Source organism: Protopterus annectens, chromosome 2.part0 (assembly GCF_019279795.1).
Source record: "Protopterus annectens isolate FY-2018-M chromosome 2.part0, PAN1.0, whole genome shotgun sequence".
In the NCBI taxonomy this organism is placed as follows: domain Eukaryota; kingdom Metazoa; phylum Chordata; order Ceratodontiformes; family Protopteridae; genus Protopterus; species Protopterus annectens.
This window is the reverse complement of record NC_056728.1, coordinates 739,498,447-739,523,934: the sequence shown is the minus strand read 5'-3', so window position 1 is coordinate 739,523,934 and position 25,488 is coordinate 739,498,447. Positions and strand designations below refer to the sequence as shown.

The following is a 25,488-nucleotide window of genomic DNA, read 5'->3' as shown; positions in this document are numbered from 1 at the left end:
TCAAATGCACCTCATTACGAGGAACGTACCTCATTTGGGGTCTTAAAAAGTTCATGTTCCTCGAAGTTCCTCAAAGTTACACATTGAAGGAGTCTGTCACACATTCAGTGTTAGGATTTTTCTAAGTGAAATCCATGGTAAATAGAAATTAATCATATTACTTCATTAAAGAATCTTCTTTATAAGTAAAACCAGCATATTGTAACCATCCTATGACCTTCCTAGTTGAATTTGTTAGTAAGTCATTAGTGTGTGTTCCACATTTTGCCCATTTGTTCCACATTATGAAGGAGAGTGTTCCTCATTTTGGAGATGGAAGGTTGAGAGCTATGTTGCAATGTTTGGTGTGCCTGCATTTAAAATGTATTCATAGTATCAGCCCTGAATCTGCACGCAAGAAAATAAATGTAGGCTCTCGATAACAAATGATGAGTTTGCTTTGTGATGGCGCTGCCAGAGAGGTATATATGTGTATATATGTGTGTGTTTGTTCGTTTTTTTTCTCAAAATCTCGGCAGCCAAGGAAATTGCATTCTACAGCTGGTACAAATTGGATCATGCCGTAGGAAAACGTGGGCAGATAACTACAAGATAATAACACTTTCCATAATACTTTAGGAGCCAAATGTGAGAGATGCGATCGTTAAAATGTAAAGAACTGGGTGAAGACCAGATGCAACACGTCTTCAGTGATAATAAAGAAAACAAATCAATTATTTGGTAATAACCGGGCCCGAGAGATCAACAATACTTCAACATTGTGGAAAAATGTACAAAATATGTACCGAAGGTCCGGATCAAGCCTGTTTGTTGATTCGCTGCCCCGCCCCCCGCCACGCGCGACCCACGAGTTAAAGCTGCTTCAGCTGCTGCAGCTTGGATGTCCGGCAGAGACTAATGTCGCAAGTGCCACGGTACTTTGCAAGCTCTCATGTACTACCAGAAGTCAGTCCATCAAATGCAGTGGATGGAGACTGAAGTAATTCTGAGAAAAATAAAAGCGAGTGACTAGTGAGTCCTGCTTATAATAAGGTAAGGAATGTGACAGTAGTCAGAAGTTTACTGTTTTAGAGTTTCTTCATTTTCGCACAAACCAGTCAGAATACAATTCCTAATTTTAAAATAGTCTTTTTAAACCTTTTGCGTTTAGTATGACTATACAAAGTGTTTGTTTTTAGACTGAATGGCGTTGGTGAGTAGAACTAACACCGGGACAGACGTACGAACTGCTTTTAGTACTGATGTGTTCATACTAGTATTCATTATCTGCTAGATACAAGGCTGCTAATACTATGATGCCTATGGCTTTAACATTAGAATCTGCAAATTATATATTTTTTTCATATCCATTGAAATTTTCAATTTATGAATGAAAGATTCGGCACTGTTTCATTTCCCTATGCTGTGCTCACTAAAGTAGCTGTTATTAAGTTATGCTTTGTCCAGTGCATTTATTTGTCTGTTTACTTTTTGTTGACACTCCCACAGCTCTCATCCTTTATTTTTTTTTTCAAAATCAAAATGTGAAACACTGCCTCTCATAATGGGGTTTAAACAGACAAATATCGGAATTTATTTGCTAAAAACTTTAGCTAGAAAAAGCAATCAGGTTTAAAATGTATTACTTAGAAAAAGTGAATTGAATATGATACATTTTTCATTGTGGAACAAGATGGAAGTGGAACATGCATGTTTAAAACTCAAAATGAGAAGCTATTCCTCATAATGAGGTACATCTGAAAGCTATGCTGATTCTGCAAGTAAAAACCATCAGTTCTCCCAACTGTTTAGTATTTTTATTTCAGTGCAGTATCCAATACCTAGCGATTACTATTCCTCTTTATAGCGTAGGATAGTTTACCAGGGAATCATTTTGCACTATAACAAGGTAAGAGCTGTACATTATCTACTGTTTGCCAAAATATATTTATTAAAGGTTTCTGCTCTTCTGAATAGCAGAAGCTGAGACTTTATTGGTAATGTAGGAAGTTAATTCAGATTTAAGACTCAAACTCAGTTCCCTATCGCATTGTGCAGCATTTAATTGTCAATACTAAAGAAAGTCCATAATTGCAAGTGCAGTTTCATTTTTGGAGATCATATTCCAGTGTGTCTTTGTTAAACTGAAAAACTTTGAAGTTTTCACCAAATGATGCCGTAGTTTGCAATAAGTAGCGGACATTGCCACTATGAATTTAAAAAATGCTGTTTTTTTACTACTGTTTGTAGTATGCTATTCAATCTGTCATTGTCATTATATTTAAAAATATAAACAGTGCTGTGATTTTGACATTTGATTCTTTAGTGTTGGCTTGTTTCTATGTCTACATCTGCAAATCTAGCCATCACTTAGCTGTAATTTTACATTACCAATTCGTACTAGTTCATTTTCGTTTACTTTGAAAGTAATATTTAAATTTGGTACTCCACTTTTTATCTTAGTTGAGCAAATTGCAAGCTAACTAAACGTATAGCTCGAATAGGTGGCTTAAGCACCTGCAAAAAGCTTTAAAGCACTGACCTCAAAACTAGTGTTATCATAGTCAACCAATATGAATGTTATTGCTGTGTGGTAGACGATGGTTAACCCTCTGGGCTGAATAACAACACACTCATAAAACAAACTGCTGGGTGCTCAGTTGGCATTCTACAAAAAAGCAAACAAATTTCATCATATCTATGTACAGGGTGCGCATTACTCCTTCCAGATTTTTAATGCACTTAGGTGAATGATGTCTGATTAGCAGCAAAGATGAAATTCATCCCACAGCTAGCAGATGAGTGTGTTCTGTCAAGGAATACAGTGTTTCTACTTCTAACTCTTCACAAGTTCAGAAGCACCCTGGTCCGTAATAACTAACAGAGCTACAACATATTTCATATAAATTAGTTTAGTATATTAAAGTGAAGGGATATTTACTATCCAATCAACTTAACACATTAGGTCACATATACAGTAATACTGATAATAATCATACAAACTATGTGTATCAGTGAGATATTGCAGTTTGCAAATCTAAAGGACAAAAAGTTCATTTATGAATATCTATGTATGTATATGTACACACACACACACACACACACATACACACACAGTACACACACAGATTAGATATAGATATAAATACATGCATGTGTATTTTATTTAAATGTAACCATTGTCATGTGGGTTGGTCTACAGGCCATTTTCATTCAATATCCAGACCTCTAAACCATGGTAAATGTAATCAATCTTTTTTTTTTTAATTCTTTAGTGAAGCCAATCAAACAGCATGTTTTTGAAGGTGGGAGGAAACCAGGGTACTCAGAAAAAACAATGCATTCTCACAGGTAATTACCAGAAGTTAGAATTAAAGTGGACATTGGTGTGAGGCAGGAATCTTATTATGAGCCACAATGCTGCCTATGCATTACATCTGACTCTTCCTCAGTTTACCATGAGCATTGTAACGCTGTTACCCACTTACATTAATTATATGCGTGTTACTAGTGGAGGAAGGGGCAGGATAAGTATCTCACATATCACTGATTATGAGTTGGTGCTGCTGTAATTAATGCGTGTACTGATAAGTGATTGCTTGCACTGCACAGCACGCACTGGTGAAGAGCAGGATGTGTTCACAGCAGGAAGGATACCTCTCATGTTGTTCTGTATGTTTTGTTTTCAGTGCTTTAGCTGTAGCATACTTTACTTCTGTTTCATCTCTGTATATCCAGCGTGCCCCAATAATGTGCTTATTTTCACTGCTAACATGCTACTTGCAGCATTTATGACAGAGTGAAACAGTGTGTGAGTATTCTGTTTCAGTCATTCAAATCCTGAAGCAAAACCTCTGAAACACTAATTTGTTTATTAACTACAGACACTGACTGAGTCAGTAAGTACAAAGGATGTTCTGAGAAAGCGAGAACAGACCAAACTGCTGCAACCTTCTGTTTGCTTCACTGTTTTTAATATGTCAAGAAGGAGATGTTATATGAAGACACTACATTCTATAGTCCATACAAAACCAAAACCATTCCAATTTTTATTAGATGATATGTGTAATTAATCTTAGTTGGATATCTTCAATGTCATTTGCAGTCTGTCTTGTGTGGAGACTATTGCAAGTTGTCCTTAAGATGATTTGCTGTTATTTTCACAAATCCCTTTTACCAGGTATAGTAATGCCACAGTTTGCAGCACAGAACAACATGGCAGACCACAGCACATGGACAAAAAGCTGGGCTTTTCACTGTATATCACAACATGATAACACACTGGAGATAAACAAAGATTAGTGCAAACAGGGTCCTACAAAATGAGAAAAGTGTGTGGGGTAAGAGTCATATGGATTAGAAGCAGACAGAAAGCCATCCACTTTCCAACTGTAGTTTAACAGTGAGCAAAGTATGAGCAAAGAATAATGTCTAGGGGCTTGTGTGTATATAGGGTGTGTGTGGAAGGGTTGGGTAATAGGATTATAAGTTATACAAAGCAAGTTTAAACAGAGGTTATGTGTGCCTTGCCAATACCCACCCACAGGATCTACCAGCTTTTGCAATGAAGGGGGTACCTGTAAATCTAGGGACAAATTAAGGACACCCATCCAGCTGTCCAAGCTATTTCTGAAGGGTGACAAGAAATCACATTGTTTGACATGCAGGGGGAGTCTGTTCCAGAGCAAGGGGAGGTGCTGGTTGGTGAACTTATCTCTCCACATACTTGATGTAGATTCAGATCTGTGGTTCTGGGATTAGCTGCACAATTTGTCAAGGGAAAGGATCTTGAGAAACACTGGATTCCTTGGGATATGGTAAGCTTGACACAGCTGTCTCCTTATTTCAAAGACATGAATGAGGACTTTAGTCTCTCTTGATAGCTACATTTTTTTGTGACCAGAGGCCCTTTTTACTAGGAATCTGTTCGATTTTTGGTTTAATGTAAATGGCAAGATACATGTTGAAGGGTGCAATATACTTTATAATAGATCTGACTAGGACAGAATTTAGGTGAGCAATAACTTCCTTGGTTTTAGAAAAGATGCAGTTAACGATTAGCTGCAAAATGTAGAAGAATTTCTTAACTAGAGTAGCCATGTGACGCTCAAAGAAGAGAGAGTTACAAACTCAAGTGACCAGATCTCTGCTCACTCATTAGTATGGTAATGGGATGTTTTCAATCCAGTAGGATGCATGGTTTCTGCTTCCTAAAGGGAAGTGTGCTACATTTCTTGACATTTAGTTTGTCTTTTTTCTAGGCACCATGAATTCAATTGTTATTATATACAGTAAAGTTAAATGTAGATGTTACAACCAGTTACTTGTAGATTGCATATACTCTGATCTATTTGTAACAAACAAAATGTATATATGTATATGTATACACACACACACACACACATATATATATATATATATATATATATATATATACATACACAACACCAACAACAAAAAGATGTATCCAGCAGTAGTATAAATATCTCAGAGTCTGTTGTAGTGCATCATACTGCAGAGAGTCCATTCCCATTCTAAATAGTCTCAAATAATTTGTTTGATGTCTGCTGGTCTAAAATGTAACCATTTGGTATAAGGATGTCATCCTAATGTATTTTGTGCAATGGTGAGATTAAAATTGGGACGTTTTAAAAGGAAGCTTCTGGATACACTATTTCATGCCAAATTAACTGTTTGAAAACAGCAAGTACTCTGAAGACTGTTTACATTTATTGGAAATTTAAAAGGAAGTTTCTGGATGCACTATTTTATGCTGAATTAACTGCTTGAAAACAGTTAAGTACTCTAAAGACTGTTTACATTTATTGGGAAGTTCCAAAGGACGTTTCTGGCTATATTTTTTGTTTGATAACAGTTAACATTTTGAGACTGTTTAGAATGGGAATAGACTCTCCTTGCATTTTGCTACACTACAACGGACTTAAGAGATATTTGTACTAGTTCTGGATACAGCTTTTTGTTGTTGGTGTTGTACTTTGAATCCTCTTTGAATCCTTGCACAGTAGTGGGTATGTGTACCACTTATGAGTTGTGGTACACATATTATATATATATATATATATATATATATATATATATATATATATATATGAGTGTGTGTATGTGTGTGTGTGTGTGTATATATACTTACATATGCATATACATGTGTTTGTGTGTGTGTGTCTGTATGTGTCTGTTTATCTGTGTATGCATGCACACATACGCAGCACAAATACACAAACACATGTATTAGTACATTTGCATTCTTTATTACATTATTAGCAACATTTTGTAGCAGTCTGTGAAATGAGAAATTATATTTGCAAGAAATTTTGTAGAGGTTTCTGAAAAAATATATACAATACTTAATGTGTATGATAATGTGTATGAGACTCCATGGCTAACCATATGACAGAGACACTAGATGAGATAAACAGATGCTTACTGAATGCCATCAGCTACTTTAGAGTAGGCTATTACTACAAAGCAATCCTCGCAGTACTTTTTTGCATTTATAAAACAGATGTTTTAGATTCAGATATTTTTGGAATGCAAGTAAGAATGTTAACTTATGTCACATTGTAGCTGTCATTTGCCAGTGCCACATGTACAGTTACACTTCAAATGATATGCGGAAGTGCAAAGTATATGAAGTTGCACATTCAGTTTAGACAGCACATGCTAACTTTTGTTGTGGGTACATTTAAAGCTACACATGAAAAGAAGCACTGGGTACATTCTTAAGATTTTTGTAAATGGTCACATGCTGAAGGAAAATTTAAAATACTATCAGTTCGCAAAAATATAACACTATATATTACCAGATGGAACTTTATATATTAATGGTAGTGATGATTTATCCTGCCTAAAATCACAACATGGTCAAGGAAAAACCTCTCATGAATTATGCATGTCATTGCATAGTTTGCATAGTTAAATCCCAATGTGTGAATTCACACAAACGCTGTGTGTATGTATCGCTGATGTTATAAAAGTGGGCATATGTTTGCATTTAAAAACTATCAGTTCTTTCTTTACTGGTGATTTAAGAAATGGATATGTTGTAGTAACTGAGTCGCAAATGAATATTCAACAGATTAATACTGGTTAGCAACTTTTGCAGTTGTGGAATTTGTTGGGCCTATTTGTTAACTTTGTTATATTAGGCTACAGTCTAGTAAAAAGAATGTTGTTATTATATGGTGCATTAAGAAGTACACTGTCATAATTACTGCATTAAATATTAGTTGTTCGAGAAAAATAGTGACAGAGTTAATAAGGTAAGACAAAGTAGGTGAGAAACATACATTTCAAGGTCAAAACATAGGCAATACAGAAATACTAAGAAATGATTGCTAAAGTGGAGGCACATAAAAGTTTTCATTAGGTTTGGTCTAAGTTTCTTTGCAGTCAACATAAGTCCTCAGCTCACTGAGATTGCCGTTTGTATCAGTTTATCCCAGATGGTGTTTCTACAAATGTACTTGGAGTTATAATGTCTGCCTAAACTGTGCAATGCCAAAGGCAGAGCTCATCAGTTGAAATCCTAGAGATGCTATGCCCTGTAATTAAAATGTTTGAGAAAGTCCCTGTGATGGCCATAGCTGAAATGTCCACAGGTTATATTTGAGCTAGTAATGCCTTATATTTGTGTGGTGACATTCATTGCAGATTAGTGTCAGCAATTTAAGAATTCTGGTGCATAAAATAGCATGTTTGTTTAGAAATAATAACTGCAGCTACAAGGGGTCCACATTACTGTAACTGGTTGAAAGTGCAAGCAGCAGTAATGCCCAGTGTTCTTCAGAAGAAAAAAGGTGGTAAGAATACATTTATTTATTTTTTAAATCACTCATTCACCGGGTGGGTGGAGAGATCCCTATGAGACCTTCTTTAGCTTTTGAGCTATGATGACTGAATACAGAATATGAACAGTTTTGCAAGGTTGCCGAAACAGTCAAGTGGTACAGCTGTGTGGCCACAGTTGTGTTGGTGTGTGTGTGTGTGTGTGTGTGTGTGTGTGTGTGTGTGTGTGTGTGTGTGTGTGTGTGTGTGTGTGCATATGCAAGTAAGTGTGTGTGTGTGTGTGTGTGTGTGTGTGTGTGTGTGTGTGTGTGTGTGTGTGCATATGCAAGTAAGTGTGTGTGTGTGTGTGTGTGTGTGTGTGTGTGTGTGTGTGTGTGTGTGTATGTGTGTGTGTGTGTGTGTGTGTGTGTGTGTGTGTGTGTGTGTGTGTGTGTGTGTGTGGGTGTGCATATGCATGTGTGGTGAAAAGATTCCGAATACAGTGAAATGTTGGCAATAAAACAATACTTAATCTAAAAAGTGAGGAAGACATTGTTAGTAATAAAGTGTTAGAAATCAGTGAGTCAGTGAGACAGCTAAACATCAGAAATGCAGCATACAACTGATAACTGATAACACTTTAGTGACACATGGTAGTTATACCACCTGCAGCATAGATGGCAGCATGGACTGCATACTTCTACTTGTGCTGGACAAGGTGGTGCAGATACTATATATTCAGAACGGTGATGTCACAAAATATTCATAACAGGCAGGAAAGTGCTTATTCTGGGTGGGCTTGGCACTGAAATATGATGGTCTATACTGCATGCAGGAGATTAGATAAAGGCAAAGGTGAAGGCAAGAGTGTGTTACTGTGTACTGTGAAATTCTATGAGCGATATACCAGAGTACATTGGGTAAGTATGTAAAAGTTCTGTCGCATCTGAGAGAGGAGTAATCATGTTGCTTTGGATACTATGTGTTTATTTACTGGTAAGTGATGTAATGACTAAACAAGTGGTTTGATCCAAGCATCACGTTTAGTTACAACCCAGGACTTAACAAAGGCCACATTAAAAAGAGAACATTGTCATAGCTGAATCACACACTAGTAAACAAATAAGGACAGCAAACATAGTGAAGTTATAAGCAAGGCAGCCTTGAAGAACTGCTTTTTTATACACATATCAGATGCTGACAAATACATGATGCTATCAGTCATGAAATTCAAATGTAAAATTGCTCAGAGAAAATGAGTGCACTTTCAGAAGATAGTAACAATAGTTTGAACAGTTTATAACCTACTTATAAAGTGAATTATACCTTTAAGGTACATTTCTGCTTTCTGATATAGAAAATGAATCTGCTACAACACAGATGCTTTCTGGAATGCCTGCAGTATGTAGAAGATGAGGGAAAGAGAAGAGAGAGGCAGCCATAATGGACTAGCGCTCATAAAGGTTAGACTCATAAGGGACTAGAACACAGAAAGGCTAGAGTCAATGAACACATGTTTTTTCTGCATTCAGCATTAATAATGTAATATAAAATCTGAAATACATATAGAAACATTGGAGAGTTAGTAGAGACATATAAAATCCAGGTAACAGTTATCATGAGGAACAAGTGTGCGTTGATAACTTTGGCACCAAACTCCATTTGCTTTGCCATTAAATGGGAATAAGAGACTAGACTCCTCTGTATTCCCTGAAGTAAAGTAAATTGGGTTATAGGAGGAATATGGAAGATTTTCTTTTAGTAATTGTCAGCATTATCGAAGTGGTCAGCCACTAGTGTCATCAGCTGTGAGAAATGTTGCCACTGAAAGACTGGTCACCTTCTAGCAACCTTAGGAGTAACATAGAACCATGTGCACATTTTGTTTTCATATTTTTATTATAATATATAATGCACTTTTTGAGAAGATGGGGGATATTGGACATAGAATATGTCTATGTGGGAAGTTGATAACACATTGGATATTTTTGAATCCACAAAGTGAGTAAAGAAGTAGAACAGAATGACAGTAAATGGCAAGTATGCATGTGTGACAGTCACACCATAACTAAAGCAATGTATATGCATGCTTATGGGTTGTAAGCAATCACAGAAGGCAACATGAACAGCAGCAGTAGGGCATGCATTATTGTGAATGTTTACATTCATGAGTAAGCTAACCATAAGCTGTCACCTGGAACATTGATATTTATGTGGCTTATTCTGAGGTCCCAGAATGACAGTTAAAATGAGCTATAAAGCAAAGCTGCTCTTGAAGCGGTGTTATTATGAACTAGCTAGATAATAGCAGCTTCCTTTATATTATGACAGCAAAATGTGTATTGCTGGACTCTCAGAAACTGTTTACCATAGCAACCTGTTTGTTAAAATTGAAATTGTTTACATGGTTAAAGCACTGCTTACACCTGTTAAATCACATTTTTTTGCTTTAATTTAGAAAATATTATCTTCACTTGCTTGAACGTACATTCCATAGTGAGGTCACAATCCCTAGAGTTCCTAGCTGCATGTAAAAAAAGGTATAAAGTAGTAATTTTTTATCTCATTTATGAACCTTCATTAAAGTTATAAAATCACCATGCTTGAAGACATTACATGTGCATGATTTCTTTTCAATGGTTTTGATTCTCAGCTGGGGTAGTTTCTGTGCAGTCTGTATTTCCTCCCTGTGTTCATATGAGTTTCCTCAAATGCAACAGTTTCCTTCCAAATTCCAAAGACATGCAGTAGGAGGACTGGATGATTCTAAATTGGCCATAGATGTAAGTGAGTATGTGGTGTGGAAGAACTACAGTGATGGGGTAGCCACCTGGCAGTGTAAACCTTGGCTCCAGATGATTGTCACTGTCGAAGTGATACTTTGACTCCATGTGCAAAAATGGGAAAAAGATTTTGTGGATGAATGGATGGAGTAAGTAAAGAAATGGACCAAAAGTGAACAACAAATATATAATAGTTGCATGGTGTTTGCCGACATTAGAATAATGTATTACTTTCAATAAAAGCTGTGTCACTTAGTGTTACCGGTGTTATTTATAAGTCAGCATGACAAGGGAATGCCACAATTTATGCAGCACTAAATTCATACTGTTAAGTTAGTCCCTACTGAGAGGTGCCAAAGTAAAGCCCAAGCTTGACGTAGCACTGGCTGCAAATGTATCAGTTTAATGTACCACCTTGAGACTTTGCCTGATCATTTCATGAAGGCACATAATTAATGTCAGCTGCAGCACTTGTATGTTAACTAAAACTCAAACATTCTGAGGCTAGGTGCCTAGGAAACTTTGCCTCCCTTTACAAACTGAAAAGCATACTGAGGGCATGGCTACGAATGCATTATTAACTGAACTGATTAGAACTTAAGAAGTGAATTAAGTGACACAGGCTAACAGGTCTGTGTTAAGTGATATTATTTCCTGCTGTCTTACGTTGTTCATAGGATCATAGGAAGTTACTAGGCAAATGGCCCCAGGGCCTTTAGAAGCGTAGCTAAGTTTAACCCGTGTTCCCAAGGGTGTCTAGTTCAAGCAGACACTATAATCAGTGCCAAATAAGAATAAAAAGATCTGTGACTCGATAAAACCACAGCTTTATTGTAAATGTAGAATCACTGACAGCGCTTTCACCCATAACATTGGGTTTCTTCAGAGTCACTTACACTCAAAAAAATCAGAACTTTTATAGTCCTAAACAGGCAATTAGCCAATATAAAAAACATCCATTAAAATCAATTATCCATTTAACCATTTAACCCAACCCCTGCTGCAAAGGAAAAAAAACAGCACAAGAAATACTATGATAAAACCACATCTTAAAACAGAAAAAATAGTTGTAATAAACTGTTTCATGTAAACCCCTTTGGTGAATACTTTGTCCAGGGAAAGTTAAAAGAAAGTTAAACATATAATCATCTGTTAAATAAACTGAGATTTGTATTTCAATACACTTTCAATATAAATGTTTTCATTAATGCCTGGTGTTTTTGTTGCATCCAGGCACAACTGCCATAGACATTATCTCATCTCTAGTAAGGTTTTAACATCACCTCCCATGTCTTTTTTTGGGCACCCTGTCAATGAAAAAAATATAAACTTTTTGTAGTTGCCACACTTCTTACTGTGGTTAAATAAAGCACTTGTAGGCTTCTTGTTTTTTATGTCTCTGTTGTGTTCCAAAATACCTAGCCTTAATTTACATGTGGTCATTCCTACATAAAATGCCGGACATGATAGATAGGTGGCTACATATACTACCACGTCAGTATTGCAATTACAGTACCCTGGGCAGTTTAGTGTTCTTTTGTAACTGTCTATGTGTACATAATGTCCGTCTTTAATAAACTTGAAAATACTGCATTTACCACACTTACCGATCCATGAGATGTTACTATTAGTTGTCCCTACACCTCTTTCCTACACCTCTTTCCAGTAGCTCCTACTGTTAATGAATCTCGGGATTGGACCCAATACTTCTTTTAAGTCTGAAGGAAATACACTGTCACATACTGTCTGGATAATGTTCTTAATTTTCATACCTGAATCGTTATACTCCAGCACCATTGCCATACCGTTGTTAGTAGTAAGTGTGTTAATCTCAATGGTATTAGATGAACCAACACTTCTAGTTGAATCCAAGAGAATAGGTCTAAAATTACTGCTTCTTCTCATTTCGACATCCTTACTTAACTTAGTCGGTAAATCCATTGGATACCCTTTATTTGTGAACATGTCAATAAGCTTCAGCAGTTCACATTTAAAACAGTCATCCTGACTAATAAGCCTTGACAATCAAATCATTTGACCCTTCACCACATTTTTCTTTTGAAACTGAGGGTGGCAACTCTCATAATGTAAAAAAGGGTTGCTGTATGTTTTTTATGGTAAATGTTTGAATGTATATGGCCATTCTCTTTGTACAAAAGAATATCCAAAAATTCAATTCTATCTCTGTCCATGTGACTTGTAAATTTTAGAAAAGTGGTTGTGTTACTCAAATAACCAATACAATCTTCCAACTCTTGTTTTGAGCCCTTTCACAAAATCAGTATGTCATCCAGGTACCTTAAGTATGTCATGATCATTGACATATAGACAGAATTAAACACGTGCTGCTGTTCCCATTCTGCCAACACCAAGTTAGCATAGATGGGTGCACATCTGGCACCCATCACAACCCCGTTCGTCTGCTTGTAGTATTCTCCATCAAACAAGATGAAATTATTGGATAATACCAATTCTGACAAATCCACAAGGCCTCTTTTTACATGGTGTAAATCACTATACTTAGCCAGAATATTGTTAAAGCTATCAATTCCAATATGGTGGGGGATCACCGAAAATAAGTCGACTATATCTACAGTCACAAACCCAAAGTCATCACCACAATTTAAATTCCTGATATTATCAAGGCAATGCCAAGAGTACCTTAAAATGTATGGAACATTGTTCAACACATTCTTACAAGTGATGTCTATATATGATGCTAGTGGTTCCGTTTTGGAGCCCTTAGCAACTACAATGGGCCTAAATGGTGGAAAATTTACATTTTTATGAATTTTGGGGATACCAAAAATAGAAGGAATGATGGGGTTCTCCACTGTAAGATATTTAAACTCCTCATTAGAAATTATCCCATCGCACATAAATTCATATAACTGCCAATCAATTTTGGCAAAGGCCCTATGTACATCAAACCTAGAAACCCTCTCATAAGTTTCTGCATCATTTAATAGTACTTGCATTTTACAGGCATAGTCTGTGTTAGTCATAATGACTACCCTCCCATCCTTGTCTAGTTTCATAACTCTGTACTGGTTGGTGTGTGTAAGCTGTCTCAAACAAAATTTTTCAGCACTGGATAAATTGTCGTTAGACATTTTTTCATATTGCAGACATCTCCTAATTTGGGCTTCACACAACCGTTCAAATACCATAACTGTTGGATTGTGCAGAGGAATGAACACACTAGCTCTCTTAAAACTCAAGTAGTTACAGTCATTGCCAGGCTTTGGATTGTTTACAAAAAATAACCATAAATTGAGAATCCTAGAAAACAGCTTAAGACCCATTAATAGTCTCCCAAACTCATATCTGTGGGTGGGAACAAAAGAAAAACCTTTTTTCAACAATCTGACATAATATTCAGTAATCTTTAGATCTGAAAAATTATAAATTGTAAAATCTTTGTCACCCTCCGCATTGTCCAAATTTCTGTCATCACAATGCTGTTCAGATTCAACAGCAGAATTGTTCAAAATAGGGATTCCAGGATCAATACTGTCATCCACTGGGGTGGTTTCTGTGCAGAGTCTGTATTTCCTCCCTGTGTTCATATGAGTTTCCTCTAAGTGCAAAGGTTACCTTCCACATTCCAAAGACATGCAGTAGGTAGATTGGACTATTCTAAATTGGCCATAGATGTGAGTGTGTGTGTGAGTATGTGCTGTGGAAGAACTACAGCGATAGGGCTAGCCACCTGGCAGTGTAAACCTTGGCTCTAGATGATTGTCACTGATGAAGTGATACTCTGACCCCATGTGCAAAAATGGGAAAAGATTTTGTGGATGGATGGATGGATGGATGGAGTAAGTAAAGAAATGGACCAAAAGTGAACAACGAATATATAACAGTTACATGGTGTTTGCAGACATTAGAATAACGTATTACTTTCAATAAAAGCTGTATCACTTAGTGTTACCAGTGTTATTTATAAGTCAGCATGACAAGGGAATGCCACAATTTATGCAGCACTAAACTCATACTGTTAAGTTAGTCCCTACTGGGAGGTGCCAAAGTAAAGCCCAAGCTTGACATAGCACTGGCTGTAAATGTATCAATTTAATGTACCATCTTGAGACGTTGCCTGATCATTTCATGAAGGCACATAATTAATGTCAGCTGCAGCACTTGTATGTTAACTAAAACTCAAAAATTCTGAGGCTAGGTGCCTAGGAAACTTTGCCTCCCTTTACAAACTGAAAAGCATACTGAGGGCATGGCTACGAATGCATTATTAACTCAACTGATTAGAACTTAAGAAGTGAATTAAGTGACACAGGCTAACAGGTCTGTGTTAAGTGATATTATTTCTTGCTGTCTTAAGTTGTTCATAGGATCATAGGAAGTTACTAGGCTAATGGCCCCGGGGTCCTTAGAAGTGTAGCTAAGTTTAACCCCTGTCCCCAAGGTTGTCTGGTTCAAGCAGACACTATAATCAGCACCTATTGCCCCTGTCTAAGACTGACAGAGGTGGAACCCCCAGGGTGAATTTCTGGTTACCCATCCAGTTGTCCAAATTATGCTTATATAGCGCCAACTAGGGCCTTTGTTTAACATGAATAGGAAGATTGCCCCAAAAGTGGGTAACCTCTGTGAGACAAATGTATATGGATGCAGTTATTATATAGCATAGTAATATGAGGGATGCCAGTGAACTGTATTAACAACCATTCAGTTACATGATTTTCACCTTTGGTTGTATCCTCATTTTAGACACTTAAAATGACTTAGAAATGAAATGTACATTGACTATAATATTCAATGTCTGGGGATGCACTAACAGGGGTAGGCAACATCCAGTACCGTTGGAGCAACACTCTAGGGCATTTTGATTTGGTACCTTAATTAGTGTCATCACAGCTTTACCTTTTTTTTTTTTTTTTTACTTTGCTGGCAGGTTTTCTTACAAACATGAACAGATTTGCAGACTGTTGTTAAAGACATGACAAATGTAGCCAGTAGACCAGTAGAGAAGTATCCTGTACCCCCCATACACACAACTGGTCTTTTTGTCACTTAATTATCTTATAAGAATAGAAGTCAGGCACTGTGCTCAAAAGGGTGGCATATATTAATTTAGAACAAAAACTATGTAAATTTAATAAACTGGCGATGCTTGCTGTCATAGCAAGCTAGTTGTATGCGATTTCAGCAATATTACTAAGGGACAAATATGGTAATCTCAAAGAAACTACAGGTAAAATGCACTGCAGACTATCTGAGAAGAATAAGGAGCAGTCTGAAGATACCAGAAGATTCCATTAAGATTATTCTGTTTTTATTTGACAGCATATAGCAGTGCAAGCTAAGGATTAGAAGGCCTGTCACTGAAAAGCATTAATGTAGGAAAGTGCTTCATGAAAACGCCTTGTTAAAGGCGCTACTGTTATTTGCAGCAATTTTCTCTTTGTTAGACTACACATAATTAAAAAAAAACAGAGAAACTAGTGGTCTTAAAACTTCATTGATGAGCTCAGTCATAATCATTTCCAAAAATCACTAAGCTCAGGAAGTGTTCCAAAGCAACAAGCCTTTATTCGTCACAGACAGGCGAACCTCAGTAACAAAAAATCAGAAATATTTTAACAATGTTAAACATATAAGCTTTTATATACTTAGAAGTAGGTGTGGAAAATATATGTATTGTTTTATTTTAAACCAGCGTATTCATGGCAAACAATATAAACAGAGCTGTCAAAGTGCATTTCAGAACAACAAATGCTCCCCCCCACACATGAACATTTTGGGGCTATAAACATGAAAATTGTCATGACATTTTTTTTTCCCTCAAAGCACTGACATTCTTTTTTGAGCTGTTAATAACTTAGTTTTTTATGAACACTAATACACATGGATGGATACTTCCTAGATATTATTAGACAGAAATATATTTAGATTTAGTGGTGCTGCGGTAGCATTGTCGCCTCACAGTAAGACGTTGTCCTGTTCGATTCTGAGCTAGAGCATCTTCTGTGTGGAGACATGCGTGAATGGGCTTACTTTCGTTGAAGGTTGTGCATCAGAGCCGGTAACTCGGTACGTAAAAAAAATCTACTGCCAATCATTAGTGGCCAGAGTTCCGCTGTGGTGACCCCTAACCCGGAAAAGCCGAAAGACACAACAAGTGTTCTAGTTTGATTATGTTTATGGTTAGATAGCTGTGTATTTTTCTTGATTGTAGTTCTTGTCACAGACCTGATGAAGGCTTTATTGCATTAGTTAGCCAAAAGCAATTGTAGTTAAAACCCTTTTTATGTTACGCTTTTCCTAATACCTGATCTTGGAATGTGGGTTGCAAATAGATAGGTAATGTTTTTCATAACTAGTAGTGTGTGGGGGGGTGGGTACGTTTGTCTGTGATGAATAAAGGCATGTTGCTTTGGAACACGACCTGGGTTTCATGATTTTTGGAAATTATTGTGACTGAGCTCATCAACAAAGACCACTAGTTTCTCTGTTTTTTGTTTTTTCCTCAGCACTTGTGGTGGTGAGGTTGCAACTCGACAGATTCCTGTACTTGTTCATTTTTTTATACTACACATAATTTTACCACAAGGTCGATTACTGAATGACATATTCACATGTATATCATGTCACTGCATGTAGCTATGTGCTCTGTTTGTGAATCATGTTTGGAATGACTATGGAGGAAATCAGATGTATAACATGTGATACTAATTAGTAATAATACTTTATTCTGTAGTAACTACAGATGTAGCATTCTGGCAATGTGGCAATAAATCAAATTATAATTAATTTCAACTGATCTGAAATAAAAATACATCTGGGAGCTAGATCACATTTCTCTAGTATAGTGGTTGTAACCGAACTTTTAACTTTATCATTCCCAAGATTGATTTCGTAAAATAATTTTCTTGCCCTAGGGTGTCTAGCTGTTTTAAAAGATCTTTATGTCCTTGGCTTGGGACATCCATTCAGCAGAAACAGGGAGTTAATTTATAGAGGGCTGCAGCTTCAAGCTGAGAACGCAAAAAGGACTTTGTACGTCATAAAAAAGCTCAGGAGCTCAGTTATATAAATGTTACATATTGTATTGTAGTGAATTGAATAAAGATGCTATTTTGTTATAGTATGCATTTTTATTTTTCATTCCAGGAATGGCCTGACTTGCCAGACATGTGATATTAATAAATTATGTTTGGTTTTACAAATACTGATGCTTTATGTGTTAGCAGAATTAATCCAAGTGACTAAAACTGCTATTAGGGAATAAATGCTACTTAAGTGAGATGGGTCCCACATAATCCTGTAAACGGCCTCAAGGAGAGTTAACGCTATTATGAAACAAGCCACAGTTTAGCAATTTGTAGTATGGGGCTTGTTTTTGGATAGGTGTTCATTTAAGCCAAAGTGCCACTGTGGATATGCACTCTATCACTATCTTCATCTCCAATACGCAGGAACAGATTACTTTCCTTTCTTGGATACTGTTTTTTTAACACCTTATCTCCTTATCTGGTTTATGCATTGTATTCAGTAGTCTAATGCAATTTTTCTAGTTCTGCATGGTCACACAACTGATGTGCCTTCCTTATTCCAGAGTGAGTTTCTCAAATGCGTTTAATCATCATTTGTTCCATTGTTGCAGATTGCCACGCATACCATCAGAGGTGGATCATGGTCAAAGGTAACAGGTCAGGGCCCCCCACCCCCCACAAAGCAGTTCCTCTCCACAGCCATTCCAGTGTTCCATTACTAGGCTATTTCTCCCCAGTGTTACAATAAACACTGTTCAAACTTGTCAGTGTGTATACTGTTTTCTTATTTAGTTCTACAATGATTCCATACATTGAAATAAAATAGCACAAACACTGATAGCCATTTGCTAAACAAACAATACAATCTCACAATGAAAACAGACTTAGCATGAGCAATAAACTTCTCTATCCATGAAACTCACATTCTTTGAAATGGTATTCAAACTCACATCCAAAGAACATGCATTTGGCCAGTGAAGGATTAAGTTTATCTTTAGGCTGTTTTCAAGTCATAGGCTCCTTGCACACATTTTTAGGGCCATGCATACATGTGTTCTTCGATTTGTTTTCTTGATTATATTAAATTATATTCCTTGTATAATACAGCACCACTTGTTAGAATGTGCTTTAAATTTGTAGTTTTGAATATTCTCCAGTAAGCAGTATAACAAAATGTATGAACCAAAAATGACAAAACTACCAAGTTCAGAAATTTTCAACCATAAAAGGCTACTCAGACATCTGTCATTACAAACCGCAAATATTAGTCAATAAGCACAATCTCTACAGAAGTAAAGGTCACCTGAATAATTCTATATTAAGGAGATCTGTAACTAATGAAGAGGTTGCTGCTGGCAAGCAACTTTACATTTCATTGTGTCATCTACAAATTCAGTGCCTGCTGCCCTTGAAGAATTAATTGCCTATGCTACATTAAAAAAAAGAAAATTGGTCAGCTGGTAATATTGCAATAGGGAATGACTGACAAACCAACAACAAGTTCATAGTTACTAGGCATCTCATACATAGGAGGTCACACTTAGCAGTGCAGAACCCCTATCCCCCCTTAAAATGCACTAAATAATCAACAATTGAAAGGGTGGTTCATCTAAATGGTGCAGGAGTAGAATCCACAGCTTTCTGAACCAAAGGCAATTATGCCACTAACACTGCTTTCAAATTCTAAAGCACAAACAGTGATTGCCATTTGCTAAACAAAATAGTAAGTTGCACATTGAAAACAGACTTAGCATGTGCAACAGTAAACGTCTCTTCCCTTGAAACTCACAATTCCATAAAAATGCACTGAAACTCATAATTCCCAGAAAATGTACTGAAATTCAAACTCACAATTCCTTCAGCAAGTCTAGTAGCTGATGTTGAAGATTCAGGCTCTTGTCTCAATTGAAGATCACAGTTCTTTCAGCAGTGTGGTAGTTTGTATAGAGGATTCAGGCTCTTGTCTCCTGCAACCAAGTTACAGGGTCAAGACTGATCATGTTAATTGACTAACCTGCCCCCTCACCACAACTAGGGAATTACATACCATACCTCTTAATCTCTTAGCACAAGAAATCTGGACAAAGGCTGAAATAATGGGGGGACAAAGGCCGAAAAATAAGGACAGATTTTAAATATTGCTCTTACAGACTTAGAAAGTTACTATTTGCCTTAGCATGCATTTTCTGAAGGAAATAAAGCCTCAAACTCAAATATATGACATTATTTAGTTATTTCAATCATTAATGTTTTGCCAGAAAACACAAATTTTATGAGGAATAGTCAAAAAATGAGGCAAAAATCTGAATAGTTGCGAGGTATGCATACCTCTCAACCTCTTAGTGCAGTAAATCTGGAGAAAGCTTAAAATAATGGGGATGCAATGGCTCAAAATAGGGATAGATTTTAAATGTTGGTCTTTTTAACTTGGAAAATTACTAGAATAACAGGATTTGTGTTAGCATGTTTTTTCCTGGAACTCATATATATGCCGTTATTTGGTGACTTCAGTCCTCCGTAATTTGACAGAAAACCACAAATTTTATGAGAAACAGACCAAACACACACACACCACACATACACACAGCTTGCGATTAAGAGTTTGGTTGATAATTAAAACATAGTAATAAAACCCGCAGATAAAGGTGGTGGGATAGTTATAATGGCCACTAGTTTTTATTTGGATACAATGTTTAACATGCTTTCAGCTTCTGATTATGAAAAAATTTCTCTGCATAAGAAATAAGATCATTAAAGAGGTGGTACTTAGTTTACAAACATTGCATTGTAATAGTAAGATAACAGATGATTTTTATGAATATTTAACAGTTAAACACCCAAAAGTTCCAATAATTTATGGGGTTCCTAAGATGCATAAGATAAGTGGATATAATGAATGTTCCAGGAATTCTGCATGCATTCATTGTGTGGCACTCAGACGGTTTGACATTGTTATTTGTTTCAAACAGTTAGGGATTAGTTCTATTTATGTAGTAAAAAAATGTTATAAACACTTTCATATGTTCTGACGAAGTCCCAAATTAGGGATGAAAGGGCTTAACATTTCATTGTTAATAAAGTCTTCATCATTGGTTCACTCTTAAGCTGCTTTTCTTGTGAGATATTGCAGACTAACCATGAGTTTATCGGGGTCTTAGTTGACTTCAGAGTATCTGGTATGTGTCCTATACTTACTTCTTGTTACCACTGATTCTGAGTTGTCTATCTTTGTTTGGTTTTTGTTTCAGAGATGCATTATTTTGCATGTTTGCACTGCATTTAACATTCTGTTTCAAATGAATCATTCATCTTTGCCAAGACCCTTTTAATGTTTTTGTTGCTATTTCTTTATGCCTGTATATATATATATATATATATATATATATATATATATATATATATATATATATATATATTCTTTATGTTAGTGGTAAAAAAGTAAAACAGCCCTTTCAAGCTCACAGCAGTGTCACTTATCTAGATACCTTAAAAGGAGCCCTCTTTGGTATCCTGCTGGTAAGCACCCTTAATTCTGAGTGAAAATCTTTTAAATTAACACCTGTCTCCCATTATCTGGAGATTTCATTTACCTTTAATACTGCACTAGGACAGATCTGAAGTTTATCAGATTTTTTTTCTTAACTTTTTTATTGGTGTCATGTGAAATACATTACTATAGCCTAAGTAGGGTGAGTCCATAGTTCCTTTCTTAATCATAAAACCTGGTTACTCACTTGAACAACCGCCACCTTTTGCTATCAATCAATACTGTTTTAAGTTCTGCAGTGATGGAATCTTTTATTTCACCTCTATACTGAATTGTCTGCTGTTTTAAATTTACTTTAATAACTCAAGTCCTAATTGCTCAGGTTCCAAGAATTCGCTGTTGATAGCTCAGATATAGACATGCTCATGATTGGCAAGCTCTCCGGTTATTCCCCAACACAGAGACTCTGTCTTACATTCCTATTCTCCAGATGTACTATGTATGAGGGCACACCGACATGGAAAGGGTACATTTACAGATGGAGTCTATATATGTGACTGTCTCACACTGAAATGTATAGCTGACCATTCAGCTGTGAGGAACTAAGCTGTGAATAGCTGGAACATGAGCATGTAAATTTAAATATATATGTGTGTGTGTGTGTGTGTGTGTGTGTGTGTGTGTGTGTGTGTGTGTGTGTGTGTGTGTGTGTGTGTGTGTGTGTGTGTGTGTGTGTCTGTGTATAAATGATTATATGATTCATGATCAATATGTTGAATGATTGGCTCAACAAACACTGATCGTTAAATGCTGACAAATTCATTATATTGACAACCCCAGTTGCCAACACGAAGCACACTGGAAAAGGAAACACATTTCCTTTTACAATCTACTACCCATAACCCTACCACATATTCAGTTCAGTGTCTTAAGAGTGGTAGTATTATGGAAAAGGCATTTGTAAGGTAAACTACATGGTTAGAGTTATGTTAGCATGTATTTTTAAGGTGGGTAAGGGGCTTCACCCACTTTCCACCTTAGTAATGTGTGCCCAACCTAACCCTGCCCTAATCTTAATGTGCCATTTACCTTAAAACACCCCTTTCCATAACACTATCATTACACAAAAACAGCTTGGACACTCACCACACGCACACATGCACGTATACACACACACACACACACACACACACACACACACACACACACACACACACACACACACACACACACACACACACACACACACACACACACTATACCTATCCCCTTACCTAACCCTTATCCTAACCCGAAAACTCACACACACTAAATATATACTCTAACTTAACTGTGACTTCAAGCCAAAAACACACACATGCACGCAAACTGCCAGCCCTACCACAAACTCACTTACCTTTGCTGACCAACCTGGAAGTAATCCACACTACTGTTTAGACAAACAAAACACATTTCAGTTTACCTCTGTTCGACAAATGAATGTTGACTAAGTGTACTGTAACTATATCTCTCTATCTATATCTATAGACAGATATATATTGGTTAGAACAGTCAGTCAACATGCATGGTTTTGGAAAATGAAAGGGAGCAAGAGGGGCCAAGAGAAGCACACAAATGGGGGGAAGGATACATAAACTCCAAAGAGATAGTAGCCACAAGTCATGACTGGACCCCTGACTTTGAACCACTATAAATGTTCAATGTCTCCTACTTCTGTGAAGCCAGTGTGCACTGTTTGTCTAAAATAACCCCCTCCAGCTCCTCAAAATTATTCTGTGTTATCCCTATTCAGTTCTAGGTCAGGGCATTATTTTGCCTTTAAAAGGTAATGTTTGGTTTTGACTGAAGTTCTTGGTCCTTCTTGGGTATACTTAGTGTCAGGTGCCTGAGTCATAAGATGTGAAGGAACATAATACTGATGGTGGTTCTCCACAGGAAATCACCACCTGCGTAGTTTCTTCTTCACACTAGCAATAGTTCCTTTGTTTTAGTGATTTCCACCTTCTTCTTGTTAGTGCAACCATGCAGTTGTTTCTGATGTGGTGTTCGATCCCCACATGGCAGGGGCACAGGAGGCCTGCCCCCTGCAATAAGCACTTACAGTTTCATTTTCGTCCCTAAACAACTGAAGTGGTACGACCCTGATTTACAGTTTCATTTTCTCACCTTTATGGAAGACACTGCGGGTTTCATAATTCTGCATTACAGGTAACTTCTAATGCAGTGACTATGATGGAAAAAGCCTAATGGAACCTAGCTATCTCCATTAACCAATGAGAAACATCAGTTACCAGGTCAGCATAGTGCGAACTGAGGGAGTAACACTGGCTCAGTAAATTAGCTGTTAATGAGAAATTTAAGTGCAGCTCAAAAATTCAAAATCATTTTGTTCTGGGGAATTTATGAATAATGGAAAATGTATTCTACAGTTATTCAGACAGGAAATCAATTTTAGCATTTATGTTATAGTATGTGTAGATACAGAAATGTATAAACACAGAAAACTAAATAATTAAATGTTGTACAGCAGGCTCACTCTGATGGTGAAGATCAGTGGGTGTGTGTGTGAATTAAAAAGATGATGGCAACGTAATGGACTAGAAAATTAAAGTGTATTCAGAAGCAAGTTTGAGAAGCATACCATTGGTGCTGCATATAATACATTATAGCAATAACTGATGACATAGGCATGGTATAGTGAAGATTTACCCATGGTTGGTGCGGTTTAATCACGAGGGCAAAGCCCGAGTGATCAGCAAAGTCAACCGTGGGTATATCTTTAATATACCACACCACAAAGTTGGTTATTGCTATTATACAATGATATTATTTAAGAAAAAATGACTTACTTTTCTTCAATAATGTGTTTGTATAATGGCACTGTGGTGTTCTTCCACATTATTTCCCAGTTCCATTGCTTTGTTGATGTACTGCGCATGTGTAGGGGACTTCCATTCCCATGTTTAAGCAGTACATCAGTACTTTGAAAAGCAATTAGTGGAGGTAGGAAGATCTATGTTGCTTATTTATTTTTTTTGGGGGGAAGAGAGAAAAGAAAGCTGTAACCTACAGACAGTTTAGAGGTACTAGAGATGGGAAAATACAAGGAAAATCAGGTATGTTTCTTTAGTTTTGCAGAACATACCTGGTTTTTCTTGTATTTTCTCTGTTCTAGTAAGTAAGTACCTTTAAACTGTCCGGAGGTTACAGCGTTTTTCTTATTTTAAGAAATGTGGGCTAATTAAAGGGGGATGGGTAATGTTGCTCTTTGTATTATCTGAATGAAAGAATGTCGGAAACTGAAATGCATGTCATTATTTAGTGACTTTGTTCCTCAGTGATTTGTCAGAAAACCACATATTTCAGGAGGAGCAAAGTCACTAAATAATGACATGCATTTCAGTTTCAGACTTTCTTTCCTTCAGACTAATGTGTGTCTACACATACCAATATATAAAAAAGTCGGGCTGCTCACTGATACTTTAATAGCCAGACTTTTATTGTTGGTATATTCTCGATTTACAACAGGCACACTGGTTGGGCTAACCAATCAGTGTGCTCGTTTTTTGAATGTTAATGACCGGTAATTGTATAATATAGCAATAACCCACGCCTGGGTGTGGGTAATGCTAAATTTACCCACGGTTGGCGTGGTTCGCCTCGACCAAACAAAGCCAACCGTGGGTAATTTAGCATTACCCACACCCAGGCGTGGGTTATTGCTATTATACCATGGCATTATTTAAGAAAAGAAACTGTTACTTTTCTTAAATAATGGCATAGTATAATGCCTGTTTACTGCCCTTCTGCAGATGTCTGGCATCCGCGGCAGTTCTGATGTACTGCGCGCCTGCGCAGTACATCAGAGTTGTAGCAACGGAGAAAGCAAGATCTCTGTTGCTTTTTTTTTAGTGTCCCGCTATGTTAAATGAGTTTAACATAGCGATACAGTTTTAAAATAAGCAACGGACATCTCCGCTGTTTATTTTAACTGTCTCGCTATGTTAAACTCATTTAACATAGCGAGATAAAAAGCAATGGAGAGCTTTCTGTCTCCGTTGCTTTTTTGAAAACTGCGTGGCTATGTTAAAGGGGTGTAACATAGCGAGACAGCTTTAAAATAAACAACGGAGATCTCCGTTGCTTATTTTAAAGCTGTCTCGCTATGTTAAACCCATTTAACATAGCGAGACAGTGTTTAAAAAAAACGAGTTATACTAATGGAAAAAAGTCCGGGCGACCGGACCTTTTTCCATTAGTATAACTCGATTTACAACGGGCACGCTGGCCAATCAGCGTGCACGTTTTGGGGGGATCATGGTATAATATAAATTATTACATATTATATATTATTCACTATTATACACAGCACCAACTTATACAGTTTTTGATAGAAAAAGTATGTTGTTCATGTATTTTATTTTGTTAATAAGAACGGCCC

The 25,488-nt window shown here is 36.7% G+C and overlaps 1 long non-coding RNA gene across 1 annotated transcript in view; it reads left to right on the top strand.

Annotated features, from left to right (window-relative positions):
- Positions 1 to 905: 905 nt before the first annotated feature.
- Positions 906 to 25,488, top strand: part of LOC122793734 — a 442,301-nt gene continuing 417,718 nt past the window's right edge. The window contains exon 1 of the long non-coding RNA XR_006363522.1: positions 906 to 1,032. This is a non-coding gene — a long non-coding RNA (uncharacterized LOC122793734). The remainder of the gene's footprint in view (positions 1,033 to 25,488) is intronic.